Here is a 17674-nt window from a genome sequence, read left to right on the forward strand (position 1 = left end):
CACCTTCTCCGTCTGATTGTCACTCAGCCAATTGAAGGACAGAAACTCACCAAACATATTGGAAGAATGGAAGTCATCCTTCCCTGGTGATTGGCCAAAGGTTGTACAAATACTCACCATCTTCTGGTCTTTTCCCAACATCATATAAGTTCCTGTGCTTTTTTACGTTGTCCAAATACTTACCATCTCCTTTTCCCCAAATCATAGATGTCCCCCTCCTCTTTTATGTTGCACAAATACTCACCATCACTTTGTACCCAAATCATGAAGGTTCCTATCCTCTTTTACCTTTTACCACCATCGCCTGGTTCTTCTATCCAACATAACCAAGGAACAGTTCCTCTATGAAGTAAACACCCACAAGTAGTTAACATCTCCTTTGTCCAAAAGAATTTTTTCTTTAAAGCGGTCCAAATACTCACCAACTGCTTCTTATTTCAGCAAACTAATTTCGGGTACTTTTCCTGAAAAGGAATCCCCACATACTCACCACCACCACCACCACCACCACCACCACCTCCTCCTCCTCCTCCTCCTCCTCCTCCTCCTCCTCCTCCTCCTCCTCATTTCTCCAAATTAATTTGGCTAAACTTCCTGAAAAGGAATCCCCACACATACTCACCTCCTCCTTCTCATTTCTCCAAATTAATTTGGGTACCTCTCCTGAAAAGGAATCCCAACATACTTACCTCCTCCGTCTCATTTCTCCAATTTAATTTGGGTAAATTTCCTGAAAGTTACTTTCCTGAAAGTAAAGTCAGTACACATACCTAGTAAAAATAACTGAGGAGTAAACTTTATCCTTCTTTTAAAGATATTTTGCATAATCCACCATATTTTTATCCAGAATGCCTTAACCTTTTGGCAGGTCCACCATATATGATAATATGTAGCATCGAGAGAGCCACACCTCCAAGCTGGACCCCACCAGACCACACACTGTAAGAGAGCAGACTCAAAGAAGGTCCCTTATGCCCAACTTAATGGGGAGAGGCAATCCCTTAAATAACCTGGCTCCATGCTATGAAGGGCTTTATAGGTTACAACCCAAACCTTACATTAAACCCTGAGGTATACTGACAGTCAAAAAAAAAAGCTTACAGAGCAGATGTATAACCTGCACTGATGCAAAAGCATCAGTTCCAGTGCATTCTGGGCCAGCTGTGGCTTCTGGATGCTCATGGAAAGCAAATGGCAATAATCCATTTAGGAGGTGACCAAGACATGAGTAATCCTGAGCAGGGCCTCAAAGTCCAGGAAAGGGCATGGTTGGCAGGCAAAACAAAGCTATGTGCAAACAGGAGCTGTGAGTTCAGGAGGACCTCCAAATTGCACGTTGGATCTATTTAGGATAACTCCTATTCTAGAACTTGATCATATGTCATCAAGTTGTTGTCAACCCTTGGGACCACCTATGTTTTCTCCATGATGATGTACCCTTAACCTAGTCCTTCCAATGGCACTGGAGTCTTTTCCAGAGAGCTGGGTCTTTATATAATGTGTCCAAAGTAGGATAATTTGGGTATTGACATGGATGCCTCAGATGAGAACACTGGGTTGATTTGTTTAGTTAGTTTGGAAAGCATTCTGAACTCAGGAGGAGGAGGAGGAGGAGGAGGAGGAGGAGGAGGAGGAGGAGGAGGAGGAGGAGGAGGAGGAGGAGGAGGAAGAAGAAGAAGAAGAAGAAGAAGAGGAGGAGGAGAAGGAGGAGAAGGAGGAGAAGAAGAGAAGAAGAAATGATAATATTGGGATCCTCCCTTATACTGAAACTAGGAGTCCTAGACCTATGTGAAAGCATATTTCAAACCTGAGAAAATTACTGTTTCTCAGGCTCAGTTTTTAGTCTCTTTTGAAAGAATTAGATAGGCACTCATAAAAGTCATATAATGCAGAAGACAATGGTATAGCTATATGCAGCTGTATCAAGAAAATCCCATTAATTTCAATGAAATGTATTCATAGTTTGCTATTTATTTATAAGTTGGAAACCTTCAACTTGTTCCTAGTTGAGAGCTGGTCTTCTGTATTCTTAACACTGTTGCATAAAAACGATTCGCCTAAACCTAAAACAACGGAATTCAAGCAATTTGCTTAAGCAGATCAGTTAAAGATTTTTGGCTCATACAGCATGGCTAAGTTGATTAGCCTTATATTAGCCTGTATGCATATTGTTCAATGTCTTGTTTGACCTCAGTTTAATTGGGCTCTGCTTTCATGTAGTTGATCTTTTCAAATCTGGAAGATAATCTAATCTGATAACCGTGTTGTGTACATTGTGTGCACTTAGCCAACACTGTAGAAAATCAGAAGTGCAGCACAATTGTCTTATTACTCAGCTGAGCAGTTGATGCATAAAAAAACTGCTGCAAAACTTGCGAGCTTTTGTCAGACACTCATGTTGTCCAGGGATATGAATTATGACAGCATTAGTAGCAGTAGGAAGCAGAATAACAACACAACATTTCTGTATTACTTTGCAAGCATTATTTCAAGAAACCTTGTTTGCCATCATTCCCTTAAATCAGAATATATTATTATCTTCATTCAGCAGATGGGGGTAGGTGCCTTAACTGACAGTTGTCAGCTACGATGACATTTAAACTGGAGACTTTGACATATCAGCTCCAGCTTCATAGCCTTACAGTGGAAGGGGCGTTTGCACTCATCCCCCTTCTGACGGGATTTAGCTCTTGGACTACAGTTCTTATCTGAATCCCAATTGAAACCAAGGGCAAAAACGGAAAGAGAATATACTCTGAGAATGAATTAAGCAGCCTGCAACTTTTCACTATCAGAGAGCTAACTCACTATCTGGTTGCCTAAAATTTACTCTTAGCTTGGCATTCAAGGGTTCCTTTCTTTCCACAACACCCCAGTTTAGAAGCTGGCAAGGAAGACGTTTGCTGCCGTTGCTGCTACTGGGATCCACAATCCCTTTGTGCTCTGCTAAAATCTCTAGAGGGTTAGCCGTGCATCACAGCCCACATTCACCCTCCTCCTGCTCCATAATCTTTCAGATGACACACATTTCCTCATCCAAGGAAATCTCTCTGCCTACATGCACACACACACACAAAGTCATGAATTATATGGAAGCGCGTCTTCGGACAAATCCCTAATACAGCAGCCTCCGTTCCCCATGGGCGGGAAAAAAAGTGAAAACCATCTTTAACAAAAGACGGTTGTCTGAGATGACCAACCAATGTGCTGGTGGCACTTACTGTCTGCAAAGAAAAGAGGCTTTCCCTCCACCACCCACCCTCTGGACGGGGCAGGCTTGCATGGTCCCTAACAGGACGCTAAGAATCTCCCACCCTCTTTGAAGGGAGCCCAATTATTGGGAGGGGCATGTAGGAGTCCCAAAACTTGCAGGGGTCACTCTGAGTGCAGAACATCCTCAGGTTCCCATCCTGTGGAGAGCCTACCCTCATCCCGAACCCTTCCTTAACCCCTCCTCTTTATCAACCGCGTTGTCTTAATCTCTCCCCACCCACCACCCATTCCCACTTCTCCAAGGAAAACAGCCGCTCAACCACCCCTTATCTTTCCTTTCCCATCAATCGCGCCTCGTGACCATATTGATAACTGCCAAAAGCTGAGCCCCCTTGGGTCTTAGCAGGAAGGATCGGGGCGGGGGAGGCGCGGATCGCAGCCTTCGCAAGGCGGAGGTGGGAGGTGGGACAGTCCGCCGACAGTCCGTGGCGGGTGGAGGAAGAAAGCCAACCCCGATCCTCCTTTCTATCCCGCCGCAACAGCCTCGGAGAGGGACCGTCTCGGAAGAAGGCAAAGTGCGGTCGATTCTCGCGGGGAGCGCAACCCGCCTGCAAAAGGAGCCCGGGGTGACATTGTTTGGCTTCCGCGGGTGAGACGCCTACCTGGCCCGTGGATTCCGTCTCGGGCTACCCACGGAAGAAACCGCAGGCGCTCTTCGGAGTTCTCGGGCAGCAGGTGACCGGGAAGGGAGGGGAAACACACCCCGCGGGCTTAGAAACTTGCGCGGGAGGAAATTAGCTTCGGAGAACGGGCGGGCGGGGGAGAGCGCCCGATCCTCGCACTTTTGGCTGCCAAACTGCTCCGAAGAACCTGACCCGCCGCGCCCCCTTCCCCGCTCTCCCAAGTGAACACCTCTCCTTCCCCCCAGGTCTGCTCCGTCGCCCGTCTGCGAAGTCTCTCCCTTGCCCCAGAAAACGATGCAGGGATCCTGCTTGGTAGCCAAAGCGCAGGATGGGGGGCCTGGAGGCTAAAATATGAGCAACGGTTGCAGGAACTGGGTTCCTCTAGTCTAGTGGAAAGAAAGACTAGGAGTGACAGGAGTTCCGATATGTGAGGGGCTACTCCAGAGAAGAAGGGGTCACCCTATTCTCCAAAGCAGCTGAAAGAAGGACAAGGGGGGCCTCCTGCAGCCCTGAGCCCCACTTAATGACCTGCCTGTTCATTTACCGATACATCAGGGAGAGCGGAGGGGGGTCATCAGGTTTGACACTTGACTTAACAGCCAGCATGTTTTATGGTTATTATGGTTGAAATGATTAAAATGTAAGAGACTATTTATTGATGAAAATTCCTCCCCCCCCCTCCCCGTCTCACCAAAAGACGCCTCTGGGTGACTTACATTGTACACAATGTTAATGTGATGATTAGTATAGCATTTGTGATGTTGTGAGCTTGCCACCGACCCCTTTGCTGTCCCTCTGTCTCTCGTCTTTCTCTTGATCGTTCTGCGTGTGACGATATTTTCTCCTTCCACCCTTCAGGGCTCAGATCAGGCACCGACATCACTGGCAGAGCAGAAGCGGGAGCACTTTGGAAGAATTCTGCAGAATTACGCAAAATCCTTAAAAGGAAGTGATTGTGTTTCACAATGGAAACATTCACACACACACACACACACACACACACGGAGGGAGGGAGGGGCTTTCCTCTGTTATTTAAAGTCATTAAAAAAGTGCCGAAGACTCTTGTGCGGAAGTGTTTATTTCCCTCCACGCAGCATAAAGTCCTCGAACTTCTCTTTTCCGTTGGGCTCCTGTTCCTTTTCGGCTGCCGAAACATTTCCACCCGGCGGTGATTTGGTGCCTACTTCAACTCTCGGCCATCTCTGTTTCCTCCCCGCAAATTCTCGCTCCCCCGACCTGAGGCCTTCGCCCCGCCCAAGCCTACCTGCCGGCGGACCCTTGCTACGAACCCCCTTACCTACCGCAAGGAGAACCGATACCCGTGGCCGCCTCTTTTCCCTTCCGCAGCCACTTCCAGCCTGCCTTCTCACATACTGGCCAAGCGCTTCCCGCCGCCCGTCCTTCGCTTTGGGGATGCTTCGCTTGCTCTCTTCGGCGCGCTTTGCATTTAGCCCCCACTTCTCATCTCTGCCTCCCCGGCTCAGCTGCGCCCTCGCTTCCCCCACCCGCCAACGATCATCCCAGAGGCTCCGAGCAGAGACTGAAGGAAGAGCGCATTTCAGTTAGCGCACCTCGGAGTCACCGAAAACTCGATGCCGGCTTCCCCGTGTTTTGTTTGTAGCGAAGAATAAACTGACTGTTGGTCGGAGGGAAGGTGGGGGTGGGGGCTGAGTGTCCAAGGAAGCCAACCCAGACGGGCATCGCAGGGCGCAGAGGAACCCAGCAGACAGACGGGAGACCGGGGGGGGGGGGGGGAGGAAGAGATCCCGTGCAGGGTAGGCTCTCCGCTTTTCCCTCTTTTTACCCTGGATGGGAGCTCTTCCTTCCCTCCTCCCCCGCTCTCCCGTCTGTCTGCTGGGTTCCTCTGCGCCCCCCAACTGGCAACGGTCAATTCCAGACCCTCTAACTGGTAAATAGACCTGAGGCCATAAGTGGAATTCCTCCAGCAGGGCGGATTTGAACTTTGGGGTCCAGCGGAGGAGAAAGTAGGCAGAAAGTGAGCAGAATTCCAGAGGGCTGATCCAGACACGGCTGCGGCGCGGAGGATGGCTTTTGCGCTCCGAGCTAGCCTGCCCGCTTCCTCTTGCCCATCCGCCGCCGAGAACTCAGAGGCGGGCAGCTGCTGAGAAGCCTTGGGCTTGGAGGCGGAGCGTGCTTCCCTCCGGTCTTTTCCTTCTCGGCTCTCGGGCTCCGGCAGTCTCCGGCGCTAGAAGCTGGGTGGAGCCCTCGCGTGCAGAACTTCGGGGGGAAATGCGCGGCGGCGTCCAGCTGAAGAGCGAGGCGCGCTTCAGGGCGCTGCAGGCCTGGGGAGCGGGGGAGCGGGAGGAGCACTGGTGGTTTGTTTTTGGCGTGGGGGGCGCGACGGGGAAGGGGGTGACTGCGCGGAGAGGCTCAGAGGCGGATACGCCTGGCAGTCGGTGGGGACGGTGCCGAGAGGGGTTGCGCTGGGAAAGGGCGGTGTGCGGCGGACCGTGCAAGCTCTCTCCCTCCGTTTTGGTGGAAGGACAGCGGTGGCGGGGAGGCGTTTTGTTCCGAGAACGGGCTGCTCGGCGAGAGGAAAGGGGGCTCCCTGAGAAGCGAGAGCAGCGAAGAGGTGGTGCAGTCACAGAATTCCCCGACACTCGCTTTTCTTTTAAACCCAGCCTACCTCGTAGGGTTGTTGTTACGGGGCTAGACTAGGAAAGGCAGCCTCTCTCCCGTTTTCGAGAAAAAGTAAGGATGTCCATCTGGTAGAACAACCACCTGTGCAATTTGGTGGCGATCCGCGAACGTTCAAGCCATGTAATGCGTGGGAAGGCATAGAATAAAGTTAGCATACTTGAAGTGAAATAGGCTTTGGTTATGTTTAGGTTGCATTAGCTAAAATGTGCCAATACCGTCCTTGTTGGTAAGAATTGTTGTCATGTTAGAAGAATGACTAAGTCTGACAGCCTAATCTACTCTGTATTAAATAAATAAAATGGATGGAAGGAAATGAAAGAATACAGAAAAGGTTGGTGAGGCCTTTAGTGGCCTATGGATGAGAATGGTGGCTGTTTAGTAAGAAAATCTGTTTGGAATGTGCATATATATTCATATGTGGCCATGGCAAAATAATAAATAGAAATAAAAAAGCATGATTGATTTTTACTGATTTTGATGACACTGAGAGCATATTCACCAAAGACAAATTCCTTGTGTGTCCAATCACATTTGGCTAATAAACGATTCTATTCTATTTTACTCTACTCTATTCATTTCTATTTCAATTCTAACAAGGAGTTTAGCTTCTCTCTCTTGCAAATGTAAGCTGGCATAAGGCATTATAATGCAAGCCTCAAACAGTTCATTTAGTGACCAAAGTTACAATGGCATTGAAAAAAGTGTCTGATGACCATTTTCATACTTAGTGACCGTTGCAGCATCCTCATGGTCACGTGATCAAAATTTTGATGTTTGGCAACAGATTCGTATTTATGATGGTTTCAGTGTCCTGGGGTCATGTTTGACAAAATATAAAATTTTTAATCAAGCCCCCCCCACCCCCCGCGGTCAATGGTGTCCCTCTTTACCAATCTGAAAATCTGGTCACCTTAGGGGAGGGAGGTAAATATTTGTAAAAGTTTTCCTTCCCAAAATTTCCATTAAAAAAAAAAGGTAAAATCCAAAGAACCAAACCAGAAGGGCCTGTTGTGCCTGCATGATTAGGGGAAGGGCAAAGGGGAGACCCTCCCTTGACTGTGAGATTCTCCTCTTGGCCCTTGATTAGCTTTTCAATCCTTCCATCTGGGAACCAAAGTAAAAGTAGGATTCTCTATCACGCCTTGTGTCCGGAGGCTTATCGGCTTCGACACTAAGCAGGAGCGAGTTTGGGGGACAACAAAACCAGGATGGGTTTTACTCAAGGAGCCAAAAGAAGAGGGAAGGTTCCACACACAGAACCCAGAGGGAAAAAGGAGGGAAATAAATACTCCACAGTTCTCCACTTTTCTCCTTTGCCACTTTCCCGCCACAAAATGGAGGACCCCATGGGGCTTGCGCCATCTTTAGCTGTCCCTCTCACTGCCTGTAAGGGGCAGCCTATAGTCTGGCCTTTAAGTGATGCCTGGCCTCTGCAGGCAGTGAGTAGGACAGCTAAAACTGGCAAAGACCCCGCATCCTCCATTTTGTTCCTCTGGCCCCTTTTTGGAGAGGATTGTTTTTTCCCTCCATAAAAAGGTAAGCAGTTAGAATAATGGACAAATGGAGTTGAAAGAGACCTTAGAGGTCACCTGTCCAACTGCCCAGTGCAAGATCTACTAGGGCATGTTTCTCAACCTTGGCAACCTGAAGAAGAGTGGACTTCAGTTCCCAGAACTCCCCAGTCAGCACTCAGGGTCTTTCTTCACTGGGTCTTTCCATGATTTAGCTGTCCCTCTCACTGCCTGTAGGGGGCAGTTTATCATCTGGCCTTTAAGCCATAGCTGGCCTACGCGGGCAGTGAGTAGGACAGCTAAAGCTTGCAAAGACCCATGTGTTTCTTCAGGCACCTCCTTATCACAAGGCCTTTTGATAATGAATCACATCTGATCTTTTATGCATATTTCCCTTTCATCGTCTGGGCCTGGAGAGGGAAACCTGGATTCTCTGGATCTCTAACACCAGATTATACTCCCAAGGGACAAGATTTTAATTTCACTCCCAGAGAAGGGGCGGAATGTGGGGCTCCCCTCCGACTGAGGGTTCCCCCTTCAGAGGGAGCCGCTCTGGCTGAAGTGAATTCGGGGCTCTAAGCCCCTTCAGGATTGGCTCATCAATGGATAAGCCACGCCCCCAAGGGAAGGCAGCCGGTTGGTGGTTATTGTTCAAATCTCAGGTCCAGGCCAATCAAAGCCTTGGCTTGTGACATCAGAGGCTCCTCCTGAGCTCATTGGCTGGAGCTCGCCATGGCAACCTCCAGCATCCTTGGGGAGTCTGGACCACGTAATGGAGGCTCTGCTCAACATCCCTGGAAAGTGGCTGGATTGGATGGCTGGCACTGGGGGCATCGCAGGGCCTCCCTCGCCTGGGCTCCTCAGGAGGGAGAGACCCTTCGCTTTAAGGCAGAACTAAGGGGGGGGGGAGATTAGAAAAGTGGGGGTTCCATTAAACTTCACAGACGTGCTGATACCTTCCATGTTGGCAGTCTCCATCCCTGTCACCAATCTCCTCATCCATCATGTCAAAGGTTCTTGTCTCCAGAAAGGGGCTGGGCCTGGCTGGCTGGCTGACTGGCGGTGAAGGGCACTCGGAAAAACCTGCAATGTTTAGGGGCCCAAAAAATGGCTTCAGGCTTTCGCAGTTGGGTGGGCATTGCAACCACAAAGCTAGAGGTCGACCTGCTTCATGATTTGGGGAAATGACTAAACTCTGATTCCGTTGGCCAGATAGTAGTTATTTCCCAATAGCAAACTTGGCCTGGCGACTGTTGTTTTCCTTTTTTATTACTTGGATTTTTTATACCGCCTTTATTATTTCTCTAAATAGCTGAAGGCAGTGAACATATCTAAGATTCCTTCATCCCCACAAGAACAACCTTGTGAAGGCTGAGAGAGGGACTGGCTCAAGGTCACCCACTGGGCTTCGTGGCTGAGATGGGACTCGTAGTAAGTACTTGCGGGGGGGGGGAGTGTCTGTCTTAATTCCAATGGTCACCACCTTTTCCTGTTATCAGAAATCATAGCAATACAAAGACAGTCAAATCGATGGGGAGCTGATACCGAGTCCTGTGGGGGGTTTTGAGCAATGAGGTGCCTTGAGGTGGATTCAGAATGAAATGGGAAGTCAGGATAGTTTGAAGAGAGACCAGTATTGAGGGATTTTGTTGGCGTTTCTCAAACTAGGCCCCTTTAAGGTATGGGGGACTTCAACTCCCAGAATTCTCCAGCCAGCCATTTAGCAAGCAGAATTCTGGGAGTTGAAGACCATCCAAGCCTTAAAGGGGCCAAGTTTGTGTTTTTTACACAAAGTTGTTATACTGTAGTTTAATGACTGCTTTAGGACCGGGGTGTCACACTCAAGGCCCACAGGCCAGATCTGGCCTGCAGGATGCTTAGATCCGGCCCGCAGGCCATTCTGCACACAGCGGACTGGCCCATGGCGCCTCTGCCACAGAAAACAGAGCTTGAGAGGGCCGTGAGTGGCCCTACTACGCCCCAGTTCGCTGGTAGAGCACTGCAGGAGGCTGTGGCTGCTCAAAACGGAGCCTGGGAGGGGAGCCTCTGACACACAAGTGATGTCAAACTGGCTACTCCCACCCTGGCCACACACATCCCCCCCCCCCCGAGGTCAAACACAACCCCGATACAGGCCTCAATGAAATTGAGTTTGACACCCCTGCTTTAGGCTTTTGTTATTTGATTGTATTAACCCTAATCTGTTCCCTATTTGTAGGTTAAGGCAACAATGAAAAGGAAATGGACAATAGAAGCATTCAGCTGAAAGGGACCTTGTAAGTTAACCGCCTGCCCGCCTCCCTGCCTGCCTGATTGACTGATTGATAGATCGATTCTGTGTCATCAAGTTGAATGTTGATGCCTAGTAGCCCATAGATCAATTTTCTCCATGGAGATCTGTCCCCAACCTGGTCCTCTGGGTCTCCCAACCTTCCCCCATCCCCATTTTAGTTGCTTATGAGTGATCCTTCACTTTTCCCAGCATTGCAGACTTCTCCAGGGAGTTTGGTCTGCATTGATTGACAGCATGGAAACTGTGTGGACTCTGAGTGACCACAGAGGTAGATGGATGACCTGTCCCCAGTCTGGACTTTCAGGTCTCCCAAAAGTTCACCCATCCACACAGTAATCAAATCCACCAACCTTACTCTAAAATTTCCCCCCTTTCTCTTTCCTTCCACCTTTACCAGCACTAGGAACATTTCCAGAGAGCTGATTTTCACTCGATGTGGCTCAGATATGATATTTTGAACCTGGTGGTTTTTAGTTGAGATCTGGGTAGATTATATATCGAAAGGATCCTTCATCAGAAGAACACCCCCCCCCCTGCAGATGGTTGGTTCTCCACTCCTGCTGCATCTCATGCTAGCAGAAGATGATGGACTCCAAAACTTTAGGAAAAAGCCAGAATGGAGAAGGCAGGTTAGCAAAATTAGCCCTGAACTGAGAGAGGGTGTGACTGTGTCTCTCCATTTGTCAAACAGGTCAGCAACAAGGAAGAAATGGTCATACGGTCAATAAGAGCCAAGGTGGCGCAGTGGTTAAATGCAGCACTGCAGGCTACTGCTAGATCAGCAGGTCAGCGGTTCAAATCTCACCGGCTCAGGGTTAACTCAGCCTTCCATCCTTCCGAGGTGGGTAAAATGAGGACCCAGATTGTTGGGGGCAATATGCTGACTCTCTGTAAACCGCTTAGAGAGGCCTGAAAGGCCTATGAAGCGGTATATAAGTCCACTGCTATTGCTATTGCTATTGCTATTGCTAATATCCTTGGATAATCTCTCAGCGACCACTGATGGTCCCAACTTCCAGGTTGATGAACTGAGAGACTTCTTTGACTTTCAGACCCAGAAATCCCAGAAAGACAATCAGTGGATGAAAGATCAGCACAGCTGTCTCCAGGAGAAAGTGGATCAACTTAAGACCACAACGGAAGACCTGCAGAAAACCTGCAGGAGATCATGCCATCAGTTAGAGCTAGAGAACAATCTTTGGTGAAATACATTGAAGAACTCTACAAAGAACTGCATGAGGTTACTAGCCAAGTGTCCATCTCAAGCAAGAGAAGGCTGACTCTGAGAAAGACCTCAAAGAGGTGAGGAACTTTCTGCCATGTGCAGAAAAGCCACTACAGCCAACTGAGAAAGTCACCCCTCTTCAGAAGATGAGGGAAAACAAGAAGAAGCACCTCAAAAGTCTGCAGCAGCCGCATCTGAGATCCCAGATCCGGCTCTGGCCAGACTCACCTGGCACACAAGGTAGCAAGTCCCCCCATCACCTCCCAGGTACACCAGATAGGAAATATGACCAAATGAGGAAACTCTACTTTATTGGAAGGGTACATAAGAGAATCTTGCAAGTCTGAAAGTACAAATCTCCCACCAACTCTTTTGAAAGCCTGAAAAATGAGGGAGGGTCCTTTCTGGGGTTCTTTCTGTGCCAGTTATGCACCTGGGGGCTCCCCCACCTTATCTGGTTATTTCCTGTGCAGCAGCATCTCCTTCTCTCCCCAAGGTCCTTTATTTGTTACTATTCCTTTATTTCTATAAACAACTCAAGGCAGTCAATCTCTCAAACACATCTTCCTTCTCCTATTTCCCCTCACAACAACAACCCTGTGAGGTTGGTAGGTATAGTGACTGACCCAAAGTCATCCAGCTGGCTTTCATGACTAAGGTGGGACTAGAACTCAGGAGCTTCCACTTTCTAGCCTGATGCCATATTTTATTTGCACACATCTTTACACTTCCTCAATAGTTTGTGGGAATGCTGGTGATATTCCTTGACCCAGCAGAATATTAACTACGGTACTTCCTGATAATTAAGTTAATTAATTAGGATAATGCCTCATAAAACTGAGGAGGTATGACTAGCAATTGGCCCTTGCTCATCTAGTCTTCTATGTTGTCATTAATACAGGTGGGATAGTTGAAGAAATAGGATTTTGTGATGCAACATTTACACCAACTCTTAGACAAAGTTACTTTGATGTTGTTTTAAAAATACCATCCAGCTTTCAGAACAATATCTATGATTTCCTGAGTGCATCAGAAAAATCCAGCAGAAAAATAGATAATTTTTAGCAGTAGGACTTAACAAGCTCTCTTATTTCGAACGAACGAATGGCAGCTGCAGTGTGAATCTTTCATTAAGATTTCATTTGTACTTTTTCTCATATCATTTCTTTTTTTAATCAATTTTTTATTTAATCAAAACCTCCAAAAAATGTTAAAAAAAAATACAAGCAAGCCCCAAAAGTTAAATAAAACTACATTAAAAAGTACATAAAAAGAAAAAAGAAAAGAACCAGTTCAGGTGAGGAAACCAGGAGTCTCTCAGCGGGGAATAAAAGTCTGGATGTCATCTTGGGGAGAGTCGGGAAAGCACTTTTCTTCCAGTTGTTCAGCAGCTGCCAGTCCTGGATGCGCAGCCTTCATCCTTGAGTCCTGCACATCATTTTCCACCAGATGTCCAGGAATTTGAACTCCTGGCACGGTCCTTCCTGACCTGGGCAACTAGAGAGCCAATCTGGGCTTCTGTCATGTGTGTTTCCCCCAATTGTTTATGGGAGAGACACTCTTTGTCCGATTCCTCTCATGAGTCCTGTCCAGTATGGTTGAACCTCAGTTGTAGCCCTCATCTTCCTCAGAGCACACACACAGTCAGCCAGATGTTCGGACTGGATGTCAGCTGTTCCAAGGAAGGCGGCCTTTGGCAATTGACTGATGGTGAGGTTGTCAATGCCGAAGGGGTCCAAATTGGGCTCCAGTTGTTTTGGCATTTCACCCCTGGCAGCTATTCATCCTGGGGCAAAAGAAGCACCAATTTAATAAGTAAATAAGTAAGCAAGAAATAATAAATAAAACTTAGCAACCAAATTAATATTTAAAACTACCAGGCTCCCACTCTCCTTCCTTTTTAGCTTCCAAGGCCAGCCATCCCCACCCAAAAACCCAACGCAGGCAACGCAAAGCAACCAAAGACCCCAGGTGACCTCAAGAGACCCCAAATCCTCTCCCTTCATCCAGGACTCTTCTTTTGGGCAAGTCCTCCGGCCACTCACTTCTTGCAGCCTCCAAGTTGCCCACTGACTGCAGTCAGCTGGGTTTTTCTGCCTCTCGAATAGAATCCATCTAAGAATTAAATAACAATAATATCATCATAATGAGAAAAAACTGACAACCAAATTAGTTCAAACACTTACCATCCATCACATTGTGGTGCAAGGCAGAACGTCTGACATCCTTCGCTCATCAATGATGGGGATGTTGGGGTAGATGGGTCCCGGTATGTACGGTTCATCCGTGATTATGGTGGCCTCCACATCTTCCTTTCGTTGTTCTGGCGACACTTGCAGACACCTTTTTCTGGGGATTGAAGAAGAAGAAAAGAATCAAATATAATCGACTGGTACATTGTTTTCTTCGTGGCACGACATAACCGCGGTAGACTAAAGTGCACCGACAACACCGCGGTGCTAAAACCGCAATGTCAAAAGCGCACCCACAACAGCGCGCCCACAACAGCGCGCCGACAGAAGCGCGATTTAACTTAAGGTAAGGTTTAGGGTTAGGTTTTGGGTTAGGTTTAGGGTTAGGTTTAGGGTAGGTTTAGCGTTAGGTTTAGGGTTATTTTTAGGGTTATGTTACAGTGCGCTTCTGTCAGCGCGCTGTTGTCGCGCAGTTTTGACGGTGCGGTTTTGTCACCGCGCTTTAGTCACACGCACTTTGGTCTACCGCGGTTTTGTGGTGGAACCCTTAACAATGATAACAAAGATAATTCTTAATGGGGGCTCCAGATTTTCAAGATTGGAGGTTGGACTAGAAGACCTCCAAGGTCCCTTCCAGCCCAGGGGGATTCTATACTCTCTCCAATTAGTTCCACCAACATTTTGGGGGGCTTTCAGTGCCCCAGGGCTCCCCCAGTTGTGGTGATGATCCTCCCTTTAACAGGAGCAACTTACTTGCATAGGTGGAGAAATACGCAGAGGCCAACGAATACATAGACCCCAAGGACAAACAGAATCACCTTCCAGGGGTCCCCAAGGACATTCTGGGGTCTGTCGCTGGATGGCCGCAGAAGCTCGTTTGGATCCATGTCTGAAAGAGAAAAGGGATGGAGGAAGAAGAGTCAATTTCTGCATTTAATGGTTGGTGCTTCCCCAACAACTAAGATATTCATCCCAAGGTCAAACTCCCAAGCAGGAGAAAAAATACCAGAGACAAAGAACCAAGTCCTGCTCACCTCTCGGTCTCTCTCTCTCTCTTTCTCTTTCTGTTTCTGTTTTCTCTTTCTCTCTCTGTCTCTGCCTGTGTCTCTCTCTGTCTCTCTCTGTCTCTGTCTCTCTCTGTCTCTCTTTGTCTCTGTCTCTCTCTCTCTCTCATCCACTCAAGCTTTTATAGCCTGCATGGCCTCACCCATCAACGGAAAGGAGTTCCAACAGAATCTAGGTATCCAGGTAACCTAGAGGTCAAACAACACATCTCCCTCTACTCAACCCTTGACCCCCCTCCCTCCCTTGGAATCCCCCCCACTTCAGCTCAGAAGGGAAGGTTGACAGTTGAGTGACACCCAGCAGTGGGGAATCCATGGGGTCCTGCCTAAGCAGGGGGTTGGACTAGAAGACCTCCAAGGTCCCTTCCAAGTCTGCTATTCTGTTAAATTCTGTCTGCCTGAAACCCCCAGCAACCAGCCGTGGCAGGCAAAGCACAGAGGACACCCCCCCTGCTCAGGGATGGGAGGCTAAGAATAAGCCCCCTTTGGTGTCCTTGCCTGGGTCACGAAGCAGAGCCCTGAATGTGGACCCGAGGATGGTCAGGTTCTGTGGGGCTTTCCGAGATGTGACCGTCCAAACCTTGGTTCAATCCCACCTGTGCCCATGGACTCGGCCATCAAATAACACCCTTCACCCAGGGCGGAAACTGAATTCCTCCCAAGCAGGCCTGATAGGCTCACCTGCTCTTTGCAAAGGGCACCTCCTGCAGAAGACCTGAGGCGCAGCCTAAAAGAAAGGCTCTCCCACTTCATCCCTTTTCCTTGTTTAGAGATGGAACAGACCTCAAAAGCCCCATCCCTCTTTGGGGCATCTTCAGCGCACATCCCAAAGGGGCTTTTCAAAAGACAGTTGGAATTTCTTGGTTTTTTTTTCCTTGAAAAGTTTCACTTCTCCTCCAAGAGGCTTCTTCAGTTCCGACTGAATGGTGGGGAACGGAAGGATGTATTTCTTGGCAGCCCTTTGGTGGTTAGGCTTGTGAAGGTCAGCCATGAGCTCTCTGAGAGGCCTTGAGGCCACCTGGGGGTTTATCTGCCCCCCTCAGGGTCACCTGAATCAGAGGGAAAATGGGGGGGGGATTTCCTTGGAACTGGGGAAAGGACCGTGTTGCTGTCTTCGGAGAGAGCAAAGTCCACGCTCTGGACAGAGGAGACCCCTGGTTGGAAAGAGGGTCCAAGAGATCATCTACGTTAAAAGGAACAGCCCTTTCCCAACAGAGGGTGGGGGGGGCTATGACCCCCTCCTCTCTCCTGTCTACCACACAGTCCTGAGGACACGGGGGGGGGCAGTCTGTATGCAAGGAGTCATCCAGGTCTCTGCAGGCTTTCAGAATGGAGACGACCACCAGGATAGCATATGCACAATGCTGGGAAAACCCAGGAACCCCTGCAGACGATATAATAATAATAAAAAATAATTCCAGAATGTGCAGAGATGGAAAGGTAACCCTAAGAATCAAAGGAAAAGAAGATTCCGATTATGTCATAACATGGGGACTATTCTATACATGGTTAAATGACAGATATTGGGGTTAGAGGAGTGGAATTAGGTGAAATGTGGTTTACATGAGAAAGAAAAACAGGAGTAAATTTTTGTTGATGGTTATATAATTGATACAATAATCTATGTTATAATATGACTGATAAATTGCTATTTATCAGCAATTTTTTGCTGATAAATAAATGAAGGGAGACTAGTATAGATCTATTTCAAGCTATTCAGTTCTCATCAGCTAGCCATACCCTTATTGGGATTTGAATTTAGGCTATTTTACATGTTAGGCAGTTGTAATAACCTCTAAGCCATAAGCTCTCTTCCCTTATCAGCTGTGATTATATATGATGATGATGATGATGATGATGATGATGATGATGATGATGATGATGATGATGATGATGATTGTACATTTGTATGTTAGCACCTTGGACACCTAGAGACACACTGCTCAACGTAGAATGGAAATGTATGATATAAAATAATAAAAAAAATATTTTTGAAAAAAAAGACTGGAGAGGATCTATCCCAGCCTGACCTGCTTTCTGCCTCCATCCTCCAATGCAGCAGGCGGGAGGAGGGGGCCCTAGAGACCCCCAGGGCTCCTCTTTCCAGGACAAGCTTCACATTGGGGCTCTTTCATGCAATGCACAAGAGGCAGAACTCCTGGCTGACCCACAAGTACGACCCTCTGGGATCGGTAAAGAGAAGCTTTATAGATGTTATTGCAGGAAGTCCAGATTATTCTTCCTGCAGCACTGAAAAAAATGCACTGAAAAAGACAAAGTTATTCACATTGATGAAAGACTTCGATAGCCTTTAATGTGGCCCATGAAGAATTCTTTTCTCTTTTGGGAGGCTTTTCAGGGAGTCCCATTCTCTAAAGGAAATTGCATGCCTTCACCAAATAGGGACAGTTGTCAGACTGTCGTTACAAAGTAATAGCACTAATATTTTTTTTGGAAAAATCAGAATGTATGTTTTGAGAGACAATATCCAGGACAGTATATAATATTCTAAATGTATTTGACTTCCAGTTCCTTTAACCTCAATGATCCTTTAGGACAAGTGTTGGACAGCCAGGGCAAATTGTAATTTAAAGGAATAGAGGAAAAGAGACAATAATGGGAAATGCGATTGGTCAATTAAATCCCAATTGAATTTATAGCTATTCCCAGCTCCCTCCCCCAAGGATTGGTCAGAAGAGAGGTCAAGGAATAGCTGAGGTCTCCTTAGTGTTACCTACCTTCACCCTACAATTCCTCTGCCTTCAAGATGGAGATTGGCAACTGGAGTTTTACAGGCGTCCACCAAGGTCTCTGCCACCTGATTGGGATGTA

At 47.7% G+C, this 17674-nt stretch overlaps 1 protein-coding gene and 1 long non-coding RNA gene across 2 annotated transcripts in view; one reads left to right on the top strand and one right to left on the bottom strand.

Annotated features, from left to right (window-relative positions):
- The window catches only part of LOC148042234 (uncharacterized), an 845903-nt gene that overhangs the window by 274160 nt on the left and 554069 nt on the right, over window positions 1-17674 (bottom strand). The gene's annotated exons all lie outside the window — the stretch shown is intronic.
- LOC148042241 (uncharacterized) lies at window positions 9178-12464 on the top strand. The gene is made up of 3 exons (XR_015695230.1): window positions 9178-9499; window positions 10287-10344; window positions 11414-12464. It is a non-coding gene; the product is annotated as an uncharacterized LOC148042241 (long non-coding RNA).

The sequence above is a fragment of the Thamnophis sirtalis genome, unplaced genomic scaffold, assembly GCF_051295495.1.
Source record: "Thamnophis sirtalis isolate CommonGarterSnake01/CBP01778 unplaced genomic scaffold, rThaSir2_p1.2 scaffold_20, whole genome shotgun sequence".
NCBI classification, from domain to species: Eukaryota; Metazoa; Chordata; class Lepidosauria; order Squamata; family Natricidae; genus Thamnophis; species Thamnophis sirtalis.